The following is a 24,998-nucleotide window of genomic DNA, read 5'->3' on the forward strand; positions in this document are numbered from 1 at the left end:
GGGCTCAATTCCAGGATCCTGGGCTTTAACCCACTGAGCCACCCAGGAGCCCTACTTTTCTTTTTCTTTCTTTTTTTAATTTTATTTCATTTATTTATTTATTTATTTATTTTAAAGATTTTATTTATTTATTTGACAGAGAGAAATCACAAGTAAACGGAGAGGCAGGCAGAGAGAGAGAGAGGGAAGCAGGCTCCCTGCTGAGCAGAGAGCCCCATGCTGGACTCGATCCCAGGACCCTGAAATCATGACCTGAGCCGAAGGCAGCGGCTTAACCCACTGAGCCACCCAGGCGCCCCTCTTTTTTTTTTAAAGATTTTTATTTACTTATTTGACAGAGAGAGAGAGAGACATTGAGAAAGGGAATACTAGTAGTGGGAGAGGGAGAGGGAGCAGCATTCTTCCTGCTGAGCAGGAAGCCAGAGGACCCTAGAATCATGATCTGAGCCGAAGGCAGACGTTTAACAACTGAACCGTCCAGGTGCCCCAGTATTTTTCAACCTCTTAAAATTGTGAGAAGGATTCTTCATTCACAGAACACAAAAACATGACATGAGTCAGATGTGGCTGATGGATATAATTTGTGGTTCCCTGATTAGACATAAAGCGGATCTAACATTTTCCACTGGGTTTCTAAGAGCGACATAGAAGAGCATTCAAGTGTTCTTTCCTTAGGAAGAGAACAGGTAGATGAGAGTAAACAAAAACTTTAATTGGAAAAGTGAGGATATAGAATACATTGACTAATAAAAACATGGAAAGATGGGACCAAGAAGCTAAAGGGCACTGAAGATGACTACGGAACAGATTCAAATCTCTTTCTCACCCTTGCTCCTGAGGCCATTTTGTTGCCTAAGATTCTCCTGAAACTAGACGCTGATGAAGGAAAAATATTAGGGGATTAGGAAACATTAGATAGGTTAGGGTGAAATTAAGAAGCCATGAGGAAGTATAATCAGTTCCAGGAAGCTTCAAAGCACCAGAGTCCATGCCCAGGTTTTCTTACTCTTTGCGCTCAAGTTAAAGCTCAGTCCTTGAGAGTGGGCTCACTACCCATTGATTTCTCAATGCATAATAATGCTAATCCATAGCCAGAGATTTCATCTAGCTTCATGATTTAACCCTTTCCTATATGAATAGGAATCATCCATCTAGAAGCCCCAATCCCCATCCCACCAAATAAAAATAGAGAGGTGGCCATATGGTTATAGCATGAAAGAAATTCTCCTTCATGTCCATGATGTAACTACAAAGAAGGGGTTTAAATTCTCCTGCTAAGCCACAACAGGGAAGGAGTACACTTCTTTTTAATGACTTTTTAACAAAACACTAGAGACCTTAACTGGTCCATAAAGTTTTCCAATGCTTTTTAGTCAGGAACTTTTGGTCAAGATTTGGGTTAAAAAGTTATCACAAAAACAATTTAAAAGTTTCACCACCACTTTTCCCTGGATCACTGTGCTACCAATCTACCTGACCTTTCCATGTTAATTTGGAATTCACTCCAGATTCCTAAATTTCATTCAACTCATACTTTCAATTTAGCCACCTAATCCTATTAATTTTACTCTTTTAATATCTCCCAATTTCTCCCCCTCACTTTAGTTCCATTTCCTCAGTAACATTTTAGGTCTTTATTTCTCTCTCTCTCTCTCTCTTTTTTTTTTTTTTTTTTTTTTTTTTTTTACAATGGGTTTTTAACTGGTTTCTCTGACTTCAGTTTTACCAGTCCTGTTCTTGTTCCCCCATTTATATTCTGAATACTCATACTGAGTATCTTTAAAATGTAAGTCTGACCATGTCAGATGCCTAACAACTTCTCATAGCCTCATAGACTATAATTAATGTATAAATTCCTTAGCAGTGATTTTCAAGACTCTTTATTCTACTTCTCTAGGCTCTTTCCCCACAATTCTTGGTCTAATCATTCTATAATTTAGCCTTCCTGACTTATGTGGTTTGCCAATAATGGTCACTATGCCCTGAATTTTGTAACTATTTCTTCCAAATTATGTTCTGACCAAAAAACAGATCCTGATGTAGTATGAGTTATTTCTTCAATAAAGATTTTCAATGTCAAACAATGTGAAATATGATACTATAATAAAATAAAGCTAAATGTATTAAATTACTGTAAAATTGGCTAGGATCTAAAATATACTGCATATTGCTATTCTCAAAGCAAAATGAAATACTATTTAATATAGACACATTTTTTAAAAAGTCATAGACTCTATGTATTCATAGTGAATGAATTTACCTTCATCCATTTCACTTACCATTCTTCATTCCAAACCCCCAATAACCCCTTTTTAAATTTTTTTCTCAAAATACTATGATTAAATGTTTCCATCTCTGATACTTATGTTATACAGTCTTAACTTGGTCATCTATATGCAGAAAAACTAATTTGTGAGAGTATAGCACAATCATTTGGGATTAAGTTCAAGACAGTCTTTCTGGGTCACCAATATTTATTTATACTACCACTTTCCACAGTGCATCAATAATATAACTTCACTAGAATCAAAATGGTTCAAAGTTCCACATTCAATCTCTCATCCAATGGTTTCCTGACCATTAATTCTCCTAGTGAGAAAATGTGATCACATACAATTTGAGATAGAATATTCACCTAAGATCATGGACTTTAGAATTCATTCTACTCTTTTTTCTTCTTCCTTTTCTCAAAAAATCGAGGTTACAAAGAGAGATACCTAGCTGTAGAGAAATGGAATTGCTTGGCGTCACTCTGAATTATATTGTAGAAGATTTAAGCAAGTCAGAAGGATAATTAGCTGAATAGAAAAACTTAAAGAATTTTCCACTTCGATCACTATATTGGTTTTGAGTAAGTATGGGCTCAGTTTAGAAATATTGAATGTTCATGGGAAAATTCCAGGCAATCTGTGCTAAATATTGAATACAAATAATTCACTTTGAGAGACAGGGTGACTCATTAGATTACAATTATTTTCCCTTTGCCCATGTGGCTTACTTATTTTCGTTTGCAATCATCCATATTTTTACATGCCTTGGGCAAAGCTTTATTGAATTGACTAGAAGAATTTAAGGATTTTTCATTTAGTTTGCTGCATTGTTAATATTAGCTTGTCAATGATTTGAGATTACCTTTTTTCCTCTTTAAAAATGTTTAGCAAGGAAAATGAAATAAATGGTGGTTTTATTCAGGAATATCTCATGCTTTTTTAGCAGTTTTATTCTTTAAGATACATACAATGTTGCCAAGCTATAGCTCTAGACAAATGAGAAAATGATTTTCCTGACTTTTATTCATTTAAATACTCAATCATGACATTGTGTTAATGTTATTTTCAAATAGAATGTCCTTGCTTTTCATAAGAAAAATGAGGTAAAGGGAATAATGTGATTGTTCAAACCCTTTGAATCGATGCATATTCATCAGAATGGATGATAGGGAGCTCAAACTGGCTGCATTTATTTAAATATTCTCATATGATTTCCACAAGTAACCGTTAAAGTAAATGCAGAAATGAGCTGTTATGCCAAGACTTTTTCCATATATGTGTATCTCAGAGTCTTATATTATCTGTACCCTATACAATCATTAAGTCAGAATCTAAGTCAAAGCCTTAAAAAATTCTAGACATTGCAACATGAAATTTTTTTAAAAAATCTATGATCTTGAGTTTCCTTGATATATATGTACAGCACGCTCTAAAAAAGTTATTCATGGATGCATAATTACTTTCAGAATAGTTCATCATATACTAATATTGACATGGAAAACAATGATTATAAATTGCAAGGATAGCAAAAGGACAGAACTTTAAATTAAGAAAAGGAAATCTAAAACTCTTGAACAGTACTAATTCACAGTTATTGGAAAGGAGTTCATTCCCATTTGATATGGAAGGTTTGTATTTGGGTGGTTTAAAATCCATCAAATTGGGGCACCTGGGTGGCTCAGTGGGTTAAGCCTCTGCCTTCAGCTCAGGTCATGAACTCAGGGTCCTGGGATCGAGCCCCACATCGGGCTCTCTGCTCAGCAGGGAGCCTGCTTCCTCCTCTCTCTCTGCCTCTCTGCCTACTTGTGATCTCTGTCTGTTAAATAAAAAAAAATTTAAAAAAAAATCCGTCAAATTGCTGTGAAGCTTATTCAATGAGAGTCCACTAACAAGCAGAAATTGTACTAAGCACTAACGGTACATAGAAAATAACATTTGAATCACCAAAATAAATCAAAATGGTAACAAAAAAATATTTTTGTTAATCATTTTGATTGTATTGTGCATGCTTCCCATCCTGAAGCTACAATAACATAACCGAAGTGGAAGACAACTGGTCATACTTAACCAGCTCTTCTGTGATTAGAAACCTTCACTGACAAATCTATAACCAATTCTTATTATTTCAAAAAGAAAGAGATTATTTATTGTTATAATATTTTCATATAGAATATTTGGGTTAAAGACACAACAAATGTTACTGATTCAGAATTTTGTGTGAACATCTACCTGCACATTAAATTATCATAATATTTATGAATCAAGTCCTTTGCCCTCATGGTTTAAGCCAAAATAACAAATATTAGAAGACCCAAAGCTTTATTCAGAGATAAAATGAAAATATCCAGGATGCAATGAAAGCAGTGGGAGTTTGGTTGGTTTGTTGGTTGGTTTTGTTGTAAATAAAACTTGAGTGCAGGATTTCAGAGAAAGTTATTTTAAATTTTGGCTTCTATAATGAGTTTTGGAAATACTTCTATAATGATTTTTGAAGTATTTTAGACTTGCTACTTGTAGTCTTTTTAGAAGGAATATTAGGAACCATTTAGACTACCTACTTTAACCAACCAATCATTATTTCCTATATGATTTCATGATAAATATACCAATGTTTACCATATTTATTTAAGATATTTAACAAATTAGGTATAGAAATCAGTCTTAGTGGCTGCCTTATAATAAGTGAGAGTATAAAATGAGTGTTAAAAAAGTATCCATTGAAAATAATTTTAACTATTCAAACTCCAAATACAAAGTCATTCTTTACTTTTATATTTCATTTGAATTTTGATGCAATAAAATGTATTTTTTTTTCTAATTTCAGTGGGCAAAAGATGATATCACAGACTTTAACAGAAGAATCGCTTATGAAAATAATACACAATTATATATTAAACACATATATTTCATAAATATATGAAAATGAATTATTTTTAAGTTAGTAAAAGGATTACTTTAAAAAGTTTACATTCATTATGCTTTTCTCCACAAAATGCATCATTTAAGATAGAAAGTAGTATTCTGAAACAGCTTTAAATATTTAATATTCCTCCTAAGAATGGTGCCAAATGCATTAGCAGAAGAGAAACAGAGTATGAGAAAATTGTGGAAATGCCTAGGAATTTAAGTTAGAATCAAACTAGTGTTACAAAATGACATATATATCATGTTATTTACATATGCATGTAGTGGTCATTTATATCTAAATAAATAAATGCTGAAACATAAAGAAAGTATACTGGATGCTGGAGTAAAAGGCATATTATAGTGATGATAAGAAGTGACCATACAATATTAATTTCTAATAAGAGAAATGCATACTGACACACATAGTTGCTATTTTTTTTCTTCTAAAATCTGTTTCATTTATTTACAACACAGAGTATTTCTTCTATGATAAAACATTTAAACTCTATGGGATTTGAGCAGTTGATAGGGTAAAAAAACCAGAGCTTTCAGTAAGTACCAGCACACTAATCTTTTAAACTGTAGTCTATCAGCTCTACTGTCTCTTTGAAACTAACATGGCTTGGGCTGAAGCTCACAATCAAAAAGAAATCTGCTTTTTGTTAAACTTTCTTTTCTTCTGTTCAGAACATAGTCTGAATAGAATGAATACCAATAAATAATAAATAAATAAATAGATAAATAGATAAATAAATAAATAATAAAACTTTTTTTGAAATTCCTTTTTTCACTGAAGGCTGCCACAGTCTGTGCCACATCAGTTTCAAAGAGTCAGTTATAGCAACAGAAAAGCTCTGGTTTAATGGGCTGTTATGCAGCTGTCTATAGTGGGTTTTTCCTATTCATTTTATAGAAACTGTAGGGAAGATTGAAAATAGTACCTTAGAGTTGCAATTATAATGCCATACACATGTTTTAATTATACATCTAAAATATATTTTTCAAAATAATTTACATGAATTTTGATTTGATATGATCTATACATACAACCACTCTTCAATTTTTCTCAATAATCTTTAAGGATTATTTTATCTTTAAAGACTATTCATAATGTTAGATATAAAGCGCCAACTGATTCTAGAAATTATTTGTTCTTTCACTTAGAGGCAATTATGAAATAATCCACAAAGAAGAGCTTTATTCATATTATGTTTTAAAAGATCAGACATGAAAGAAGTTTAAAGAGAAGACTCCATTATTCCAATCATTTGATTTTGAATTTCTTGATTCAGTTGTTTTCTCATTAAAACTTCACAAACTTCTATCAAAATTGCTGTTAGCACTGAATAATTTGAAGTTTTTCAGTATCACTCAATTGTAAGATTAATTCTCAAATCAATAAAATGTTATAGTTTTTCTTGGACTTTAACAAATATAATTTTCCATCATATTTTAGATAGGCAACAAAAAACAAAAAAAATTTATCTGCAATGTCAATAATAAATAAATATTGCCTGCCTTTGTAGTCAGAAAAAAAAAAAAGTCATTTGGGTAACACACAAATAATTATATGCATGGCTCCAAGATGGCAATATAGAAGACCCTGAATTCACTTCCCACTGACACCTGAAATCTATAGCCACATGTGAAATAATTTCCACTCAAAAAGAAATAAAAACTAAATGAACAGCTCCCTCCACAACAACAGATGAAAGAACCACAGCAAAATGGGTAGGAGAGACAGAGACATAGTGTCACTAAAAGACTCCACACTTGGCATGGCAACACACAGTAGGGAGAGATCTCACAGCTGTAAAGCTCCTCCCTAAAAAGTGATGGTTTGTGCCCCACACTGAGCATCTCAACCCTCAGGACCTGCACCAGAGAGAGAAGTTATCAAAAATGTCTGGCTGTAGAAACCAATGGGGCTTACATCCAGGGGACCTGAGGACTTTTTGATCTGAGATAGTCCTTCTGAGGGGCTTATGCACAGATTCACTCATTCCAGGACACAAGGGAGTTCGATATGTGACTAGATTATATGTGAAGAAGATTCCTTTGCTAATCTTAAGGCCCCTTCTGAGGGCCAGAGACTAGTTGGGAATTTCTTCAGGGCCAAAGCACTGGTGAGCATCACTTTTGCACACTCCCTCTACCTTGCTAGTGTAGGTGGGCACATATGAACAGAACTTGGCTAAAGGCACAGGTGTGTCCTATCCCCAAAACTCTTCCTATATTTGTAAAGCCAAAGACATGCCCTGCTTTCCCAGCACTCTTCCTTGACACAGCTAAAGCTGAGGATATGCCCAATCATGAATATTCTTTCAGCCTCACGAAAGCTGGAAGGCAACCACAGTACACACAGAGGATGCCTCTTGATCACCTGGCTCTGGTGGTCAGAGTGATTTACATTCCTAGGCTCCATGGGACTGTAGCAATGGAAAAGACAGTTCTGGGCAAGATACCACACCCAGAGCACTGCTCAGATAATAGACTGCAATACACCCTCAGTCTGCACATGTAAAAGTCCTCTTTACTTTGTCCCAGAGCTTCAACCTGAAGGATGGTTTTCAGATTTGCCAAACATCTAGAGGTACAATGGTACTCTTAGGGAATATAAGCATTCTGCCCTTTCTTGGCCTTACTACAGCTTACTAATATTTCCTAGAAAGGAGCTTATTCACTCATCTGAAACCTGATTCCTTACAAGTGTCACCCATGGGATACCTCCAGAACTCTTAGTCTGGAGGTCAGAATGTTCTAGATTGATATCCTACAAGACTATATGTATTTTCATAAGTTGAAAGTTGTTGCCTAAGGATCTAGTTTTCAGTCATCCTAAAATCAAGTGCTGACTGAGATCCCTCCTTTTAGAACACTGACAGGCCTTGGCACACCCTCAACAATTGGAACCTATCAAGAATAAATAAGCCGACTTAGCCAATCACAGAGTTTTAGGAGGCAACTAAGAGCAAGGGCAAGCCTAAACAGTAAGTTCCATCTTCTCAAAGGCCACTCTTTTAAGTCTGGGAGAGGTAGTCTTGCATAACACATAGCAACAAACAGAGAGTCAAGCAAAATAAGGAAACAGAGAAATATGTTCTAGACAAAAGAATGAGACAAAACCTCAAAAAAGTATTTAATGAAACAGAGATAAGTAATCTATCTGATAAAATGTTCAAAGTAATTGTCATAAAAATGTTCACTGATCAGGGGATAGGAATGGAGGAACACAGTGAAATCTTCAGAGATAAGAAATATACAAAAGTATCAAACAGAAGTCACAGAGCTGAAGAATGATGAACTAAAAAATACACTAGAAGGGTTCAATAGTAGACTTGGTAAGTGGAATGGATCAGTGACATGGATGGCAGGACAGTAGAACTCACCGAGAACAGCTGAAAGGAAAAATAAAAGAATTTTTAAAAAAATGATGATAGTTTAAAGACCTATGGACAACACTAAATATACTAACATTTTGTATTACATGGGCTCTAGAAAGAGGAGACAGAAAGAAACAGAAATGTTATTTGAAGAAATAATGGCTAAAAATTTCCCTAACCTGTGGAAGGAAACAGATAGCCAGGTCCAGAAAGCAAAGAGAGTTTCAAAAAAACAAAAAGAAAAAACCCAGAGGGATCCACACTAAGACACATTATAATTAAAATGTTGAAAGTTAAAGGTAAAGAGAGAATCTTAAGAGCAACAAAAGAAAACTTGTTGTTGCATACAACGGAAACCCTATTAGACTATCATTGATTTTGCATCAGAAATTTTGCAAGCCAGAGAGAGTGGCAAGATACAAAATGCTGAAAGGAAAACAACTTCTAATCAGGAACACTATGCCCAGCAAAGTAATGGTTTATCTCTCCAAACAAAATAGAAGGAGAGATAAAGAGTTTCCTAGACAAGCAAAAGCTAAAGGAGTTCATCACCACGAGACCAGTCTTACAAAAAATGTTAAAGGGACTTCTACAAGTAGAAAAGAAAAGGCACTAACTACAAAATATATTAAAGTAAATATGGGGGCATGGGTGGCTCAGTGAGTTAAAAAACACTGCTGCCGGGGCGCCTGGGTGGCTCAGTGGGTTAAGCCTCTGCCTTCGTCTCAGGTCATGATCTCAGGGTCCTGGGATCGAGCCCCGCATCAGGCTCTCCATTCAGTGAGGAGCCTGATTCCTACCCCCCCGCCTGCTGCTCTGCTTACTTGTGATCTCTCTCTGTCAAATAAATAAATAACCTCTTTAAAAAAAAGTAAATATGGTCATTGCTAAGGGAAAATATATAGTAAAAGTAGTGAACTAAACACTTAATGATACTCTAAAGATTAAAAGAGGAGCAATAAAATTAACTATAACTACAGTAATTCAATAAGGGATAAAAAAATAAAAACATATAAAATATGACAATAAACATAAAATTCTAGAAGGTGGGACATAAAAATTCAGAAGTTTTGGAATACATTCAAATTTAAATTGCTATCAACATATATATGTATATATGTGTGTATACACACACATGCACACATACACATACTGTTATATGATGGGAACCTCATGGTAATCACAAAACAAAAACTTACAGTAGATACACAAAAGATAGTCAGAAAATAATCTAAATATAACACATACAATCTTTCTAGACTGAATCATGAAGAAATAGAAAATCTAAATAGACTGATTACTAACTAGTAAGGAGATTGAATCAATAATCAAAAACCTACCAATAAACAAAAGTCTAGGACCAGATGACTTCAGTGGTGAATTCTACCAAACACACAAAGATTTAATGCCTATCCTTCTCCAATCCTTCCAAAAAATTGAAAGAAGAGAATATTTCCAAACTCATTTTTTTAAAAGTAATTTCTATACTCAATGTGGGACTTGAACTCACAACCCCAAGATCAAGAGTTGCAAGCTTTACTGACTGAGCTAGTCTGGTACCTCTTGTAGTTTTATTTTTTTAACTCATCTTACGAGGCTCTCATTACTCTGATACCAAAACCAGACAAGATTAAAAAAAAAAGAAAGAAAGAAAGAAGAAAATTGAAAATTACAGGTTAATATCCCTGATGATCATAGGCTCAAAAATCCTGAACATAATATTAGTAAACCAAATTTAACAATACATTAAAAGGATCATACACCATAATCAAGTGGGATTTATTCCAGGGGAGCAAAGATGATTCAAACATCTGCAAATCAATTAATGTGATACATCATATTAACAAGATGTAGGAAAAAAACCAATATTCATTCTCAATACATGCAGAAAAAAGCAAGTAACAGAATTCAATATTCACTTTTTTTTAAAAAACTCTTATCAAAGTCGAGGTATAGATAGAGAAATTGTACCTCAACATAACAAAAACCAAATAGGATGAACTAACAGCAAGTATCATCCCCAACTGAAAAGCTAAAAAATTTTCCTCTAAGATCAAGAACTAGACAAGGATGCCTACTCTCACCACTTTTATTCAACGTAATATTGGACATCTTAGCCATAGGATTTAGGCAAGGAAAAAAAAAGGCATCCAAATTGGAAAGGGAGAAGTAAAACTATCATTAATTCATAGGTAACATGATTATTATGTATAAAAAACCCTAAAATCTATGACAAAAAAAGTTGAAATAAATGAACTCAGTAAAGTTGCAGGATACAAAAATTAATATACAAAAATCTGTTGCATTTCTATATACTAATAACAATATAATACAATTTCTATATAATAATACTATCAGAAAAATAAAGAAAAGAATCCTGCTTACAATCACATAAAAAAAAAAAATCAATCAATAAAACACCTGGGAATAAATTTAACAAATGAGGCCAAGAAGTTTTTATAATGAAAACTGTAAGACACTGATGGGTGTAAAAAAAACAAAAACAAACAAAAAAGAAACCACCAAAATGAAACAAAGAAAAACAACAACAACAAAACTGAAAAAAAAAAAAATGCAAATAAATGAAAAGATATTCTATCCTCCTAGATTGAAAGATAATATTGTTAAAATGCCCATATGACCCAAAGCCATATACAGATTTAAGGCAATCCCTATCAAAATTCCAATAGCATTTTTCAATGAAATAGAACAGATTCTAAAATTTCTTTAAAACCACACAAAACCCCAAGTAGCCAAAGCAATCTTGAATAAGAGACATAAAACAAGGCATTATGCCCCTTTATTTCAAATTATAGTACAAAGCTACAGTAATCAAAACCATATGGCATTGGCCCAAAACAGACACATAGAGCAACAGAACAGAACAGAAGCTGAAGAATAACCCCACATATATATGGTCAATTAATTTATGACACAGGAGACAAAAATATACAATGAAGAAAGGATGATCTCTCTAACAAATGGTGTTGGGAAACATGGACAACCATAACCAAAGAATGTAACTAGACCACTAACTTACACCATACATAAAAATTAACTCAAAATGGATTAAATGCCCTTTAAAAGGAAGGAAAATTTGCCATTTGGGACATGTTTGCAACCTGAGGGTATTATGCTAAGTGAAATAAGGCAGACAGTAAAAGAAAAGTAATATATGATTTCACTTATATGTGAAATCTAAAAAACCAAAACAAAACAAATTTCATATATACAGAGAATACATTGGTGGTTGCCCATGGGAAGGAGAGTTGGGGGATGTGCAAAACATATGAATGTAGTCAACCACATGACCATTGGTAGCTCGACCATAGTGGCCTATTTGTGATGCATTCAAATACTGAATTATTACATTGTACATCTGAAACTAAGAAAATACCATGTATCAATTTTACCTCAATTAAAAAAAGACTTAACAAATTCAAAATTAATAGTAAATAAATGTGGTGAGGGGCTCCTGGGCGACTCAGTCAGTGTGGCATCTGACTCTGATTTCGGCTCAGGTCATGAAGTCAGGGTCATGAGACAGAACCCTGCATCAGCTCTGCACAGGGTGTGGAACCTACATAAGATTCTCTCTCTCAATCTCCCTCTGCCATGGCCCCCGCAACCCTGTGCTCTCTCTTTCTTACTTTAAAAATAAATAAATAAATAAATAAATAAATAATTGTGAGAATAAATAAATATAAAATAAATAAATGTGGTGACCTTGAAATCAATGAATTGCACATTTTCTATGGATTTTTTAAAAAAGATTTCATTTCTTTACTTTTACAAGAAAGAGAGGGAAAGAGAGAGAGCAGTGCACAGATGCATGAGTAGAGGGAGTGACAGAGGGACAAATAGACTCCCCAAAGAGAGGGGAGCCCAATGCACTGCTCTATCCCAGGACTCTGAGATCATGACTTAAGCAGAAGTCAGGCACTTAAGGGACAGAGCCACCCACGGGCCCCCTGTGGATTTTTAAGAAGGGTTCTAATACAATAAGTGAACTCATTCCAGAATGTGAATGACAACTGTAAGAATTTGTCTCATCTGTCATATTTGATTTTTTTAATTGAGCAATAGAAATCAAAAGATAACTTTATATTAAAAGCTATTAGAAACAAAAGAAAGTTTATTTGCTGTTTAGGACTAAAACACTTTTAATTACTTGTCAGATTTAATCTATACCTTAAATACCGTATCTTCTTTTTTTATATATATATTTTATTTATTTATTTCACAGACAGAGATCACAAGTAGGCAGAGAGGTAGGCAGAGAGAGAGGGGAAGCAGGCTCCCTGACGAGCAGAGAGCCCTATGTGGGGCTCAATCCCGGGACCCTGGGACCATGACCCGAGCCGAAGGCAGAGGCTTTAATCAACTGAGCCAACCAGGTGCCCCAATATCATATCTTTTGATGCTGTTTTCCACCTCTGGACATACAACAATCATTTTTGCTAATTAAACAAATAAACTAAATAAAACTAAACAGAACATCTTCTTAACATAAGAATCACTATCACAGAAGCCGCTGGATGCAAAATGTATGTAAATTACTTTACAGTATTATCTTTTGTTGTAAAGTATTTATTTGATATTGTTTGAAATCAAGAATTTACTTACCTATGGGGAAATGATGTTGCAAATGGAAATTCCTTGAAGACTAATTTTCACTGAAAGAAGGGACATCATTGGGCTGAAAATAAAGATAATATATTTAGTTCCAGAATTCACAGTATCATTTGTGTAGATTTTACTGGCTGGATCCCATTATAGAAATCTCAAAAACAGTCTATTTATGATATGAGAAAAGAGAAGATGGGAGGGACACACAATTTGCACTTACTACTACCAATTAGAGAACCAGCACTACCTATATATTCACGACATTAAACAATAATTGCATTAGGCTTTTTCTGCTTCACTGTGCAGAACCATGATATACACATATGCAATCCACAGAAGCGTATCCTTTCCCCCCTGCCTAGGGAAAACATTGTAGTATGTTAATCCCAAGAGTGACAGCAGAGCTTCTCTGGAGCACTCCACTATTAAAGCTTTCCATACAACAGAATGTTGTGTGTGTTGAAATATCTGTTGCCCACTTTCACAGCCAAAATTCCTGTATTTGTGATTCAAATGCAGAAATACCCATAGCCACTCTCAAAAGGATTTATTTAAATCATGTCCTGATATCATTAGCACTGACAGGGTTTAGGGTTACACTCAGGGAGATAAACAGTTGTGATATATTTCTTCAAAGAATGTGTTCTGTCAGTGAACTTGTCCAAAAGCGTTGGGGCATATAAACATTCCTCAAGTGGGCTTACTTATCAAATATAAAAGGACTGGGTGAGGAGAACACAGGGTTTTGACAGTTTGCGGTTTGAAATTAAGCATGACCCTTTGTACTTTTAAATGTAATTTGTCTATTTTTCTTATCTACCTTGAATCAAAAGGGAAGCAGTCAATGCTAAGTATGGCAAAGTGAGGGCAATTATGAATATATTTATAAAAATCAATTTAAAATAAAGATCTCAGCACTGCAAAAACACCTTGAAATAAGGCATGAATAAATGGGCTTTTCTCCCACGGTTTTTAAAGCACCACTATAGGGAAAGTCTGAAGATGAATCAAGTGACAAGAAGTCTGAAACAACTTGCTAATTTATCTTCTGAGCCATATTCCTAGGCTAAGTGAATATGCATTTCATTATTTCAATAAACATGCTAATCATAAAACTACCTATTTTCCTTTAACCAAAGGATCAATGATTTTAAGTTTTGAAAATAAATTCTTACACTATTTAAAAACACTCTTCTATGTGAGAGAATCATCTTTTATAACATAGTAAATCATGAATAAATCTATTCTTGAGAAAGTATTATGCAGGATCAAATGTAGACATTTTGTGGAAAAATCCCTTCAATATCATATGAGACATGTATTTTTAAGAAAACTAAAGGCTTTTCCAACTCAAATCTTTCTTTTTTGAATTGATGCAGTGCATTTTATTAAGTGACAAGTGAAGACAGTTAATACAAAGAGGTAATTTATACAACAATAAATGTTCTTTAACAAAAACAAAAGACTACCATGGAAGAGAATGAATTACTGATGTATAATCCTCATAAAATTAAGCAAATATAATAATTGAGGTTCCCAAAAAGTTCTCCCCATGTTTGCAAACATACCATCCAATCATTGTTTCGGTATTTCATAATTGTATTCAAATTCTATAGATTGAATTTGTAAACAAATACATAATAGCTCTTCAATTAAGATTGAATGCTAAATGTAGGTCATTAGGAGAACAAAATACCTATCTTTCTCCTACTGTTTATAAGCTTATAATTATAGGAGTCTCATCTTTTCCAATTTTTCATCCACCAGATTTGGTAAGACAAGTTTTTCTTACATGTGTAGGCTAGAGGTGAGAGTCCTAGTTTATAATTGATCTCATACATACTTACCATTATACACATACATATTTATCTCACAAATGGAAAATCAAACCTCAATCTTTTCAACTGTTTTAATAATTTAATTTATTAATGATGACTACATTTTTTTTTAAATCTCACTCAATATGTCCTAATTGTCCCTGAAAGGAATGTCTTCTTGAACAATCTGTTTGCCTTTCACTCTCTAATCAGTCACCTTTTTTTTTTTTTTAATCCTCCGTTTAATTTGGGAAAATCTCACTAGGTTCGTTGAAAAGACAGAAGGGATATGTATAGTCAAATCTTCCACTTGTTTTATTACAATTTGTAGGTTTCCCTAAAGATCCCATTGCCCATAAAACATTGAAAACCAGTTCTCTCTTTCTCATGTACAACTTAAAGACAAAAATAAATACATATAGACAAGCACATATACATAAACATGATCTAACTCTAAACACTTAAATGGGAATTAGGATCTAAGTTCTTTCTCTAATAATAATTTTGACCTTATGATAGGTATTATTTTTGCACGATAATAAAACTCTATGAGATGATTCTCAGGATCAACTTTAAGACATTCCATGAAAATTATTGAGGCCTCTGAATCTACTTTTGAACACAGATTTTTTTTTAAATGTTCATGTAGTATGCTGTTAAATCAGAAACTTGAACTATGGGGGCGCCTGGGTGGCTCAGTGGGTTGAGCCGCTGCCTTCGGCTCGGGTCATGATCTCAGGGTCCTGGGATCGAGTCCCGCGTCGGGCTCTCTGCTCAGCGGGGAGCCTGCTTCCTCCTCCTTCTCTTTCTGCCTGCCTCTCTGCCTACTTGTGATCTCTGTCTGTCAAATAAATAAATAAAATCTTAAAAAAAAAAAAAAAGAAACTTGAACTATGAAAGTTCATTATTTATACAATATTTTTAAATTTCCAAAATAGAGGGGGGAAAAAGGACTGACTAGATGGTGGTTTCTTTCATCTTCACTATTATTTGGATAGCATGGATTTCATAATGATAATATTATTTCCAGTCGTAATCTCTAGTTATGCATGTGGTCCCTTATGGAAGAAAAACGATCATGTAAATACTAGTAATAAATAAGTACATCAGAAAAGTTAACTAAAATGTCCCAACATGAAGTCCACTTAATTTTGCAAAGCCTATCTTTATGACCTTCAAAAAACATGTATGAACTCACAGAACATGTGTCAAATATGTTAAACTAAAATACAATGTAGATCATTTCCCTTGTTCCTTTTAAAAGACAATTTTAAGGGAAACCTACCAATCTTTTATTTTTACTTTATTGTATATCATCAAGGAAGAGGGTCAAGGCTTTAACCTCATTTTGAAAGAGAGTAGAACACCTTGTGATGAGGAGTAGAAGAGAAAAGGCCATTTTTCCTAAGGCTAGGTAGCAAAAGTTTAAGGGCCATCAAATTATTTGGAGGGAATGGGGTTTCTTTGACAGCCAGACCCCTTGACATTTCTATCTTTCCCTTTCTGCTGGCCCTGCCCACACAGGAGAAAAGGAAGATGAAAAGGCTCATAAGAAATGTAAGTGATCTTTATTGACCTGTGACTTTTGTATAACCATGGCCTCTGGCGTGTGACCGCAGTATGCATTTCTTGTCAAAACAGGTAAGGGAATTGAGCACTGGCCTGAAGGAACCTGTGTGTGTGTGTGTGTGTGTGTTCAGAATTGAAAGGTAAGGGATTTGAAGGAAAAGTGGAGAAGAACCGGGAGAAGTTAGGAAAGGAAAAGATAACTATTATAAATTGTTTCCTGTTGAAAAGAAAACAAACAAACAAACAAAAAAACCCAAATCCTGTTATTCTATAGTTTATTCATCTCATTCTCAATCTTTGCCCACACTTCCTTAATTTTCCTTCAAAAACTCCATTAATTTTCCCTCAAAATCATTTTCCTTCCAAGAAATATGGTCATCAAATAGGGACTAAGTTGAAAAAAAGCTTGCAGTCTCCAGCAAACTTTCTCAAGATGTGATAGGACACACTGGTTGGGAAAAGGCAGTTCTTCAATATATTGTAGATAGGAATAAAGTTGTATCTCAGATCTTGTAAAAACAGCGTAGGAGAACACAAGGGCATACTGGGCAAAAGAGGGGGAGGATCCTTTCCATTTACCTAAGCCATAATCTTTTTGAAAATGAGATCGATTGAAGTACAGTCATTAAAACTTGCTAAAATGATACTTTTCTTTTCCCCCCCTCAGAAAAGCAAACAGAGAGAGAAAAAAGCATTTTAATGACATATGCATTTCCCTGCAGAAAACTACTTAAGCATCGTAATAAAAACGGGGAAATTATTTCACCCGAATTTCCTTTAACCTGTCAGGGCATCTGCTCACGTTTGTTCAGAGTGCCATTTTACAAATACATAAGCAGACACTGTCAAATTTAAAATAAAAGATGAAAGGGAAAATCAACTCTAACATCATCAATACTCCCTGCTGTAAAATCCTACTCAATCTATGTGGGTTCCCCCCCCCCTTAGTTCACAGAAATGTTTCATAGAAAAATAGGAAAAAGACAACCTCACCCTGTGCTTTTCACCTGACGGTTCTCCCCCATCGGTCTCACCCACTGTTTCATCGCGGGAGCAGCAGGACGAGGCGCACACGGTGTGGGCAGAGGCTGCCATTCCCCCAGATCCACCTTAGGGGAGACAGCCGGCTGTGTGTGGGCCAAGTGCTGTCTCCTTTGCTCTGGTTCAAAGCTCAAATTCTGTGTAGAAGCTGACCTTGGCTTTCTAGGAAAGGACTTACCTGACAATCATCTTGAAAGTGGAGAAGGATTCCTTAGGGAGCCTGATTTCTGAGCAAAGGAGACCAAAATCCAACCAGCGAAAAAGAGGAGAACAGGCTAAGGTTGGTTCACATGTGGTATTTGATCTTTAGGCTATACTTCTATCTTGCTTCCTGCAAATAGGCTGCATGGTCTTTGCAATTTAACACAGGCACCATCGAGTGACACAAGAGAATCCATGAAGGGCATTAGATTCGAAACAATATTACTTGGAAGGATTTTTACACTAACAACCTCTTCCAGTTTTTGCCTAAAGCAACTCTGCCTGCATGCCCGAGGCCAGAGAATGGTGCCAGGTGAGAAGTTCTGATTTTAATATCTGTCTTCCTCTTTTGACAAGGTTAGTGTAGGTAAAATGGAGGGAGAAAGCATTTGAAAGCATTCTGGCAAATGCCACATTTATTAGAAAGGTTAATGTGGTTTTCATGTCTTTTTAATTGATAGGAAGAATGTGGGGAGAGAGGACATGAAGAGACACAGATTTCAATTTATTTGATTTGTTTTGTTTTTAATAAAGTTCCAAAGTCACTTTCCTTAGGCTGCTGCCTCCCATGCAGGATAGAGATGATTGTCAATAAGCTTTTGTTTTCGTAGAGATCGACTCACCATTCTCTGCACTAAAGTATCTTATATATGATAAATGTTCAATAATCTCTTGGTATATTTTAAATGGCATTTGGTCTAGAATGTAAACCTCAAAGACAAGGTATAATGAATCCACAAACAGGTAGAGACATCTGATTGTAGTTATATTCATTGGAATTATGTTCACTTAGAGAAAGAAATGCCTCTACTAAAAAAAAGAAAATGGGATGGAGGGGGCATTGGTTTCAATGAGATAAAAATATATTTTTCTCCATGAAGTCTTATAGCTTGGTAGTCTAGAATTAGGATGGTGGCTCTTTTTTAACAAGTCCTCAGGAACTTTGGGTTCCTTCTAATTCATGCCTTCATCATCTCTAGGATGTGTCCTTTCCCCCCCATGGTCCAAGCTGGTATTCATACAGGCTGCATATGGAAAGAGGGTGTGTGGGGGGGGCAAAGACAAAGAGAGCAAAGTACATGGGCCAATAGGCCTTTAGGGAAGATTTCTGGAGGCTTCTTCAGAACACCCTCAATTAAAACAACCCACTTAAGAATTTAGTCACTTGAATATACCTAGCTGCAAACCGTCAAAGATTAGACAGAGCACATGCACGGGGGAGCTATCATGACGCAAGAAGAAGGGAATTAGAAGAAAAGAGGTATTGGAATCGCAAAAGTGATTCAACCAGACTGAAGATTATAATGTGTTCTTCTACTTGACATGATCCTCTTCACTACGAAGTACTCTTTCTTCTCTCAGCTCTGAGAACACTGTAAGTAAACAACAGAGTGGGGATGCTAGAAGAGTTCCATAGGCAAGAATTTCAGATGGGAGGAGTCACTCCTAATACCCTGGACACCCCTGAAAACAAGGAAGACCATGGAGCTGGGGAACTGAAGGAAAATCATAGGAATAAGTAAATGGGCATTTCAGTTAATAACATGTCTTCCTGTCCACTGTGTTCACTATGTGTCTTCAAGGCCCCTATATTAGTTGTGGTGAAAAGTGCATGTGAAAAGTCTCTGTACAGAGACTAAAATCTTTGTCGTATCTCTATTATTATTATTATTTTTTAAGACATCTTGACTTCGGAAAAGTTTGGCTTTCTTTTAAAATATTTCTGATTGTTGGGGTGCCTGGGTGGCTCGGTGGGTTAAGCGCCTGCCTTCAGTTCAGGTCATGGTCTCAGGGTCCTAGGATTGAGCCCTGCATCAGAATCCCTTCTCAGCAGGGAGCCTGCTTCCCCCTCTCTCTCTGCCTGCCTCTCTAACTACTTGTAATCTCTGTCTGTCAAATAAATAAATAAAATCTTAAAAAAAAATTCTGATTGTCATAAGCAACATAACTTTTAAAATATCCTGTCCACTTACTGTTCCATAATTAATATTGATTTAATAGTTATAATCTATTATTTTTGTAGGGTAAAAATATATCTATACTAAATTGTGAAGGTGTTAAAAGAATCTACCCTGTTATTTCTCAATACTCTTTCCTCCAAATTCTTTTAAACTTTATTTGAAGTTTCCAGTTTATTTCAATATTCTTAATTTGTTCCAGTATTGTTTTTTCATTTAAGTTTAGGAAAAATGAAGTAAGACATATGCATCAATAAGTTAAATAGTATTTTCAGCAACATGCCACCACACATGCCTTGGTCTACAAAGTATATGGTTAGTATCATCAGGGAAAGAATTCAAAATCTGGCCTCACATTCCAGGAAAGCTGTAAATGAGATCACTTTGATCTTCTTCATTTTCTTCACTTTGATTCTCACAGAGTATTTACATCCTCTTATGTTTATATGACCTCATGAACTCATGAGACTTTCAATAGACAGCCAGTTAAAACACACAGTATGTTTTAAAAAACCAAACATACTTTAATAAGTCTGCTAAAAGCTGATAGCATTTCCCAGACTTTACCAAGCATTAATTATCCTTCTTTTTTTTTTTTGAGTCAAAGATTATAAGAAAAGGAAAGGGCATAACCTTAGTCCATCTCTAGAGCAAAGATTGCAACAACAATAAAAAATTTCAAAATGTGCTTTGTGAAAATGTTAAGGTTAACATTCGAAGACTTCCCCAGATGCCTTACTTGGCTATACATCTGTTTATACTGCTTATAAACAAATGCAATTTAGATACTGGTATTTGACTGGCTTGGTATATATTTAAAAGAATAAAGTTTGAGATAGAAGTAGATACAAAGTAAACACAGGAAAGTTCTTTTATGTGAACTTTTAGTAGCAAATTCATTAATTCTTTCAATTTCGTGGTGTTTAAAGTGTTTTGGTTCATTGATGTGCTATTGTCTTAGCATCTACTGATCAAAATGAAGAAACAATCTTGTATGTAATTTGAATGGATAACTAGTTAAAATTTGGTACAAAGTCCACATTTGGGGGGGTGTAAGGTTTAAGCATAACCTAGGCATTAAGTAGTCACATAACAGCAGGGCATATTGGTGAAATACAGAGACTAAAAAGACAGATCTTTCAGGGAAAATGATGTAATGAAAATGCTACTAATTCCCTGATTGTCTATCTGCCTAGCTGTATATCTAACTAACACTACACCAAATCAGAAAAAAGGAAAAGTAAAAAGGTTGCAAATGTTTAGGTAATACCTAAACAGTTTCTTCAAAAAAAGAAATAGAGAAGAGTGAACGCTCTATCATGAAGTAGACCACTTGCAGAAAGGACTACATAGATCTATTATTATAGAAAAAACAAGATTATAAATATTGCCCTCAGGGTATGTGTAATACCAATGTGATAGATCACATTTTTAAAAATAGTATTTTATATAATGAAGACTGCCTAATGAACAGTCAAGTCAATATCAGATTCATTTTATTTGAACCCTGCTATGCAGTACAAAGAGGGTCTTGAATAGTAATTTACCCCCAATTATTCCCCTGCCTAGTATCTTTTGCTATAGAATAAATAACACCAAAATGTAGTGGTTTATAACTATACATTATCTTTTACTGTTCTTGTGATGAGTGGGCTTAAGTCAGTGATTCCTCTATTTCATGTCATGTTGTAGCAGGCTGCAGTCAAATGAGGGCTCAATTAGTCTGGCATGTCAAGATGGCTCACTCGCATGACTGGCAATTGATGCCAGCCGTTGGCTGAGAATTCAGCTGGACTTTGCCAAATGCCTACATGTGGCCTTGCAGTATGGCTTAGGCCTCTTAAACCATGACTGTTAGCTTCCAAAACAGTTCCATGACTGTCCGAACAGTGAGTATTCCAAGATACTTAGAAGAAGATAGTGAAGAGGATTAGACTCCATCTCTCCATGAAGGGACAAGATCTCATTACAGAAGTACATGTGCCACAGAAGTTACCATTGATACCATTTTTGAATAATATAATCTGCCATCATTCTCAAAGAATGATCAGAAAATTTAAGACATTTCATGTAACATTCTATACCAGGAAACAAAACCCAGTGATGCTACCAGGAAGGAAGCTGGATTGCAGTTACCAACTAATCTTTCTTTAGCTGAGAAATTGGCTCAACTAAAGAAATTTAGAGAGATTGGCTTTTTATTCTGAGATTATATTTTCCTGATTTGGTAAGGACTATTAATAGGTCCTTCTCTGTGTAAAATATTGAAAATTTTAGGAGGTGTTTTAAATATTTTTTAAATTGTATAATACAGGTACAGAAGCATGGAGAAAACAAATGAACAGCTTCATGACTTATTATAAGGTGAACAATGTAAAAAGCATCTTTCAACAAGTCTCTTCATGTACTCTACCCTGTCATATTGACTCCCTCAAATTGATTGCTTCCCTGTCTTTATGATAATCATGTTATCATTTCTGTATGTTTTTATCTCTAGTATCAGTTCCTAGACACTATTTTTTTAATGTTTTAAATATTTATTTGTTTATTTATTTGACAGAGATTGAGAGGGAGCATAAGCATGTGGAGAGGCAGAGGGAGATGGAAAGGCAGACTTTCCTGCTAAACAGGGAGCCAGATGTGGGGCTGGACCCAAGGACCTTGGGACCATGACCTGAGCAGAAGGCAGATGCTTAACCGACTGAGCCACTCAGGTACCCTAGATAAATGATTTTTTTAATGTATTGTGGAACTTGGTTTGCTAGCATTTTTTTTAAATTTTTAGTTATTTTTACATTTATTTTCAGTATTCCAGAACTCATTGTTTATTCACCACACCCAGTGCCCCATGCAATACGTGCCCTCCATAGTACCTGCCACCAGGCTCACCTTACCTCCCAGCCCCTCCCCTCCAAAACCCTCAGTTTGTTTCTCAGACAGTCTCTCATGGTTCATCTCCCCCTACAATTTCTCCAACTCACTTCTCTTCATCTCCCCATGTCTTCTGTGTCATTTCTCATGCTCCACAAATAATCAAAACCATATGATAATGACTCTCTCTGGTTGACTTATTTCACTCAGCATAATCTCCATCCATGTTGATACAAAAGTTGGGTATTCATTCTTCCTGATGGAGGCATAATACTCCATAGTATATATCACCTGTTTCTCTAAACTTGATTAGTTAATTAAATATTTTTAATCTGTAGGCTCTCCTTTCATCCTTCTATTTGTTTCATTTGTTGAAAAAATTGGTTTCTTTCTTAATTATCTAATAAAGCTCTTTCTTAAAAATGTTAAGATATATTCATGTCTAATACCTATATCCATTGATTCTATTAATACAGGTTGGAAAATGTTAATATTTTAATTTTATTTATTTTTTATTGAACATGTGATAGCTTTATTCTTTTATTAACATACAACGTATTGATTGAAGCAAGATGGCAGAGGAGTAGCAGACTGAAATATCGTCAGGTCCCAGGAGTTCAGCAAAAGAGTTGTCAAATCATTCTGAATACCTACAAACTCAATAGGAGATAGAAGAGAAGAAAAGCAGCAATTCTATGAATAGAAAATTGACCACTATCTGGAAGGTAGGATGTGTGGAGAAATGAATCCAAAGAGACAGGAAGATAGACCCTGGGGGAGGGGCTGGCTCCTGGCAGGCAACGTGGCAGCAGAGGACAAAATAAGAACTTTTAGAAGTCTGCCCCACTGAGATACATCTCCCCAGAGCCTAAGCAGGGGTGGAGCCCTCATGGGGACATCGTGATGTCAGGTCCTACAGGGTCACAGAAAGACCAGGGGTGTCTGAGTGTGGCAAAGCTGCTAGGTATCAGAGCAGGGAAGATGGCTAGAGGTGGAGCTGAGGAGTGAACTCTCAGATCAGGGTTACCTTAAACCATGACCCAAGACACAGTCAGGTCACTACTCTTCGAGCAGGGACCCCACATGTGGCAGGTCCGGGGAGAACCCCTCCTTTCTCCTCTGGGAAGAGAGGGTGTGGGAGTGCACAGTAGGAATCCACTGAGTCTGGAGACTACAAATGGGGCTGTGCACCAGAGATAGAAATGTTTGGTCACAGGCTGGATGAGCACAGAGCATGTCCAGAGACCAGGTAGATGGAAGGGACTGACTGCTTTTTTCTTAAGGATCTCTGAGGAGTGGGACCCTGAGCTCTCAGCTCCTCAGGGCCAGAGACTGGGAGGCTGCCATTTTCATTCCTGTCCTCCAAAGCTGTATGGAAAGCATTCAGGGAACAAAAGCTCCTGAGAGAAAACCTGAGCAGGTAACTTAGCCTGGACCCTGACAAGGGTGGTACAATTCCACCTCAGACAAAGACATTTGAGAATCACTGCAACAGGCCTCTCCCACAGAAGATCAGCAAGAACATCCAGCCAAGACCAAGCTCTCCAATCATGGAGAATAGTAGAACTCCAGAGCTAGAGAAAAGCAATGCGTAGAATTCATGGCAATTCAATGCATAGAATTCATGCCTTCAGTCTTACAAAGTTAATTTATTTTTATTTTTTTCTTATTCTATTTCTTTTAAGGTTTTCCTTTCTCCTCTTCTAAAATTTTTTAACTAGACTATCTTAACAATACCTTTTTTTAAAAAAAAAACTTTCTAAATCTTGTTATAGTCATATTTTATCTCTTCATTGTATTTAACCTTGTTTTTTATATAAATATAGGGTTTTTTCTTTAAAATTTTGGAATATAATTTCTTCTAACAGATCAGATTATACCCTAAATCTAGCATATGGCTTTGTTCTCGTCTCCAGCCTAATCACATTCTCTTCTTTTTTCTTTTTCTTTTTCCAATCAACTTATCTTATAGATTCCTTTTTTTTTGAAATTTTTAAAAAAATTTTCATCTTTACCAGCATATTCCATCCTTTCATTTGTGTTTACCCATATTTTGTATATATAAAGTTTTTATTTCCTTAAAATTTTAAGGGATACTTTCTTCTATACACTGAAACTCAAATCAGTATCTCTGTTCTATTCACCAGTCATATATATATATATATATATAATTTTTTATTTCCATTTTCCCCCTTTCTTCTCACTCTGGTTTTGGTTATCTTATGATTTGGTTAGTGTACATTTTTCTGGGGTCTTTGCCACTCTTTTAGTATTTTTTCTCTGGTTCATATATTCTTATCTGGATAAAATGACAAGGCAGAAAAACTCATCACAAAAGAAAAGAACAAGAAG

This window comes from Neovison vison, chromosome 2 (assembly GCF_020171115.1).
Source record: "Neovison vison isolate M4711 chromosome 2, ASM_NN_V1, whole genome shotgun sequence".
In the NCBI taxonomy this organism is placed as follows: domain Eukaryota; kingdom Metazoa; phylum Chordata; class Mammalia; order Carnivora; family Mustelidae; genus Neogale; species Neogale vison.